Source organism: Silene latifolia, chromosome Y (genome assembly GCF_048544455.1).
Source record: "Silene latifolia isolate original U9 population chromosome Y, ASM4854445v1, whole genome shotgun sequence".
Lineage (NCBI taxonomy): Eukaryota > Viridiplantae > Streptophyta > Magnoliopsida > Caryophyllales > Caryophyllaceae > Silene > Silene latifolia.
The window spans coordinates 49,436,563-49,441,844 of NC_133538.1; the positions used below are offsets into that span (position 1 = coordinate 49,436,563).

The following is a 5,282-nucleotide window of genomic DNA, read 5'->3' on the forward strand; positions in this document are numbered from 1 at the left end:
GCTTTCTAGTTAAGTAATTAATATGTACGCTAACCAAGAAATGAATGATGCAATTAAAGATCAAGACAAATCAGAAAGTAAAAGCATGTGCGTGGCTGGTACTTAATTCAACATAAGCAATCCGATCTCTTTGGAATTTGCGTTATCAAATTGTTTCATGAAATTACAACCGGGCTATTGAGTTCTGAATTCTGATATATGCTTGTATCATTATATATATATATATATATATATATATATATATAGAGATTGAATCATGTGAGGCACCCTTCTTAGGGTGAGGCGGCTGAACCCATCCTAAACCGTCAGATCTAAAAATTATAAACTCACCAGATGATGCCACATGTCCCTCTATATTATCCTAACCAAAACACACATTTCATTTACGCCCTTTCTCTCTCTCTTCTAACTCATCTTCACTGAGCTCCATCTTCACTCCATCTTCGCCATTATCACCGAGCTTTTCGACCGCCATTATCACTAAGCTTCTCCACCGCTATTATGATCCGGTAATTTCGATCATCTATTTTTTCATTTCGATTACTTATTATTGCTGTTCATTACTTATATAATTTGATAAATTACTGATTTAATTTGATAAATTTTCGCTAAACTACTTTCATTACTTATTATCACTGTTCTTATGCAGGTTTTGATCATTTTGTAAGCATAATCGAGCGCAGTAGGTTCAGTGTAACCAATTATTAACGCTGAATGATTTGCTCGTTCGTTTATTTATTTTGTTTTTTTTTTTAAATAATAAAGGATACCAATTCTCTAGAGAAGCGGAGGACTTACTCATTATGATTTCAGGGTGTTCATCCTTGCGACCAGAGGAGACACATTCATGAATACCACTGTCTGTTCCCAGCTATCGATTTCTCGCAAGTAAGCACCATTTAGTGTGATATTTCACTTAAGGTTCAGGGTATAATGGATCTTAGAGTTACATTTTGCACTTGTAGATCGAAAGCGATGAAGATGTTTTATGGAAGGCTGATGTTCGAGAGACCAAAGCAGAAGTGGCAGAAAGGGGAATGAAGTTTATGAATTGGTTTGTTCTTTGTGCAACTTTTTTTGTTAAGTTTTTTATATTATAATGCTTCTGGAGAAGATAACATCCTCAGTGAAGCGTCTAAACATATAAAATGGAAGACCTAAATGATAAAAGAGGAGCTGCATACATAATTACTTATTAATGGTCAGGATTTTTTGCAAAATGTCCGACTTGTAGTCTTGTAGAATAGCGAATTGTGTGACCGTTTGACCTTTGTGTTGTTGAAACTGATTTCGGAGGAGTTTATAATCGCTTTTACTCATACTCTGTACATTCCTTTTTTTTTTTTTTTTTTTTTTTTTTTTTTTTTTTTTTTTGATAAGGTAATAAAACTAGATTGATTCTCTAAAGGTAAGAACAATCTATCTCATCCTTTCGAATGATAGAGGTAAGTTGAAGCCACCGGCTTTGAAACCACCTCGAAAGAGTAGGACATGAATGTCCAATAGAAGCCATAAAGTCGGCAACTTTGTTGGCTTCACGAAAGTTCAAGAAAACGTATCTGAATATAAGAAACCACTTGTACATGGAAAACCTAGGAAGTATGACAGTATGTAGTTTGCATGACTATTAACTATGCTTCATGCTTATCGCGTCACACAAAGTTGTGGACCGAGAAATGAGAAGGAAATAGCTGTTGTAACTCACAGTGGTTTTTTACAACATACTCTGAGTCAATTTGGAAATGACTGTCACCCTCTAATCAAGGATGATATCTGCAAACGGTTAGTTCTATTCCGTCCTCTCTTTTTCCACCGTGTATTATAACCAAGTTTCCAATACTTTCATTTTAAATTGAACGCTAATATCACACTGTTTTGACACTTGCAGGTTTGCAAATTGTGAGCTTCGTTCTATGGTGATCACTGATAGAAAGTGAGTTCAATATTACTTGTAATAAGTTGAAGGCGAAGCATTCAGACAAATTTTCAAGTAGACCCGGCATGCTAATCATTTCGTTTTTGGTTTCAGTATGACCCGGCATGCTAATCATTGGGAATGATAACTTATTTGGGTTACTTATAACAACATTCTTGCTGCCCGGTGATGCGGATTTGATTATCGGCGGACCTTAGCGTATGCGGCATTGACGGTGTTGGTGATTCTATATGCGGGTTGGCGACTCGAGTTTGATCTCGAGGAACCATATTATGTGACCATTGAAGGAGAACATTATGGCATCGAAATTTGCGCATCTTTTAAAGAGGTCGCCGATTGTATGTTGGAATCCGCTTTAGGACAGACCTTTTCTTTTTAAGTCGGAACTTGGAATTTAGGATTGTATTGTAATGGAATGTATTTATTTATGTAGAATGTAAGAATATATTATCACTTTGTGCGTGGAAATATTTATGTAGGATATATAATGTTATTTATTAATCACTTTGGTCCCGTGAATTTTTGCATTGATTTTTGATGAACCTATATATCAGTAAATTTAAGACCGGAGGTCGGGTCTGACATTGCGTTGTTGAGTTCCCTACAGATCATCTTTGATTATTGAAGCAAAGCCAAGCCGCGTACAATAATTGGCATTGACAGTGTCAGTGAACTTATATTACGGTAAATTTAAGATTGATATATGTGTAAATTTAAGATTGAACTTATCGATCTCAGTATATGATCAATTGGTCTCATTGAAATGAACTTATTTGTGCAAGTCATATTCCAAGTTTCACAAAACAACCTCTAAGATTCAGTGAACATGGTCTGAGATTCACAAAATAAGGTCTGAGATTCACCAAATAAGAAAAAGAGCAAAAAAGGTGATTTTAACCACTTATGATGACCAAGTTTCACAAAACAAGCTCTACGATTCACTGAACAAGCTCTGAGATTCACAAAACAAAGTCTCAGATTCACCTAATAAAGAAAAGAGCAAAATAGATGATTTTAACCACTTATGATGATCAAGTTTCACAAAACAAGCCTTAAGATTCACTGAATAAGGTATGAGATTCACAAAATAAGGCTTGAGATTCACCAAAAAAGGAAAAGAGCAAGAAACGTGATTTTAACCACTTATGATGACCAAGTTTCACAAAACAAGCTCTAAGATTCATCGAACAAGGTCCGAGATTCACAAAACAAAGTCTGAGATTCACCTAATAAAGAAAAGAGCAAAATAGGTGATTTTAACCACTTATGATGATCAAGTTTCACAAAACAAACCTTAAGATTCACTGAATAAAGTATGAGATTCACAAAATAAGGTCTGAGATTCACCAAATAAGGAAAAGAGCAAAAAACGTGATTTTAACCACTTATGATGACCATGTTTCACAAAATAAGCTCTAAGATTCACCGAACAAGGTCTGAGATTCACAAAACAAAGTCTGAGATTCACCTAATAAAGAAAAGGGCAAAATAGGTGATTTTTAACCACTTATGATAATCAAGTTTCACAAAACAAGTCTTGAGATTCACCGACTAAGGTATGAGATTCACAAAATAAGGAAAAGAGCAAAAAACGTGATTTTAACCACTTATGATGACCAAGTTTTACAAAACAAGTTCTAAGATTCACCGAACAAGGTCTGAGATTCACAAAACAAAGTCTGAGATTCACCTAATAAAGAAAAGAGCGAAATAGGTGATTTTAACCAATTATGATGATCAAGTTTCACAAAACAAGCCTTAAAGATTCACTGAATAAGGTATGAGATTCACAAAAAAAAAAAAAAAAAAAAAAAATTCGGAAAAAAACTTTTTCGGAAAAAAAATTCAAAAAAAAAAATTTGAAAAAAAAAAATTCGAAAAAAAAAATTGAAAAAAAAAATTCGAAAAAAAAAATTTGAAAAAAAAAAATTTCGAAAAAAAAAAATTCGTGATATGGTATTGTATAGTGCGTGATATTGTTTTATGGACTCATGACTCAAATATATGGTGACTCACCTGGATCTTGCTCACCATAATGAGGAATTTGGTGAGACCTACGCCTCGCCATAATGAGGTCTCACCTGGATCCTACTTCTATATATATATATATATATATATAAGAATCTTGAAACCACCGATATATATAAGAATAATATTTGAAAAAGATTTCTGAGGCTCTTCTTTACTCTCACAATTTCAGTTTTTCTCAGCCAATCAAAACTAACACACCATTGTCATGTCAACTTAATTATTTAGTAGAAAATTAAAGGGTAAAATGGTCTAGAACATTTTCATCCCAATACCCAAGTTACTGCTACCGACTACCGACTAAGGAGTACAATTTTCCAGAAAAAGCTTCACAGTTCACAAAAAAACTCTCAAACTTCTACCTACCCTCCTACCATCACTATCTCGACTGATCAATTCTCTCAAAACAAAATTTCAATTCACAACCATCTCTAATACTCTCTAACTTTCAGATCTCCAACAATCCCAATTTTCAGATGAAGAACTCCAATACGAGAATCCTGTCAAATTCACCAGACATTCAAAAATCCTCAAAAAAAATCTCATATTGTAAAGGAAGAAACTTGAAAATTTCAGAAAATATGTATTGTGAAGATAGAATCCCAGAGAAAATGGAGATTGAACAAGAGACAACGATTGAAAACCATCAGAGAAACTTGGAGCTTGCTTTTTTTTATTCAAATAAAAGAAATCAAACCCAAAAGTTATAACTCCGTATGGAACAATCAATGATTTTTTTTTCTTTTTTTATGTTTTACAACTGAATTTATGAATTGGGGGTTGTTCAACAACATTTTTTTTAGTATACATATCATTTATTCGTATTTTTTTTTGTTTCCACAAAGTTTAACATATTTACTCGCATTATTGAATTTCAGGCAATGGTGGATTTGTGATTTGGGATGAGAGAATATTTACTCAGTTTTCACTACGCTTATGGTTAGTCTTCTTGAATTAATCATGTTTGTAAAAGTAAAGATATATATTCAAGATACTATTTTATTGCTTTAAACAGAGAAGAAAGTAGGTATACGGAATTTCGTCATTTATCCTTTAGATAGATCCCTTGATAATTTCGTCTTTGAAATTATGTTTATGGCAGTTCCGCTGTATTATATTTTGCATTTTCTAGGTATACGGAATTTTCTCTTCTAAACTACTACTCTTTGTGATTGTTAGTTTTATTATACTGCCCCATTGCTATTGTGTGAATGTCATTTATGTTTTTCAAAAGTTTAAGTGCTAAACCAATGGTGTGAATGTTATGGATCGATCTTCGTTAAGTTTAGATTGTTGAGAAATGATTAAGTTATTTTCA

General features: G+C 33.2%; 1 long non-coding RNA gene across 1 annotated transcript; it reads left to right on the plus strand.

The window, feature by feature from the left end:
- The first annotated feature begins 369 nt into the window (after positions 1 to 369).
- LOC141634286 (uncharacterized) lies at positions 370 to 2,455 on the plus strand. Its single transcript, XR_012539016.1, has 4 exons — positions 370 to 509; positions 650 to 888; positions 966 to 1,782; positions 1,889 to 2,455. It is a non-coding gene; the product is annotated as an uncharacterized LOC141634286 (long non-coding RNA).
- The last annotated feature ends 2,827 nt before the right edge of the window (positions 2,456 to 5,282 follow it).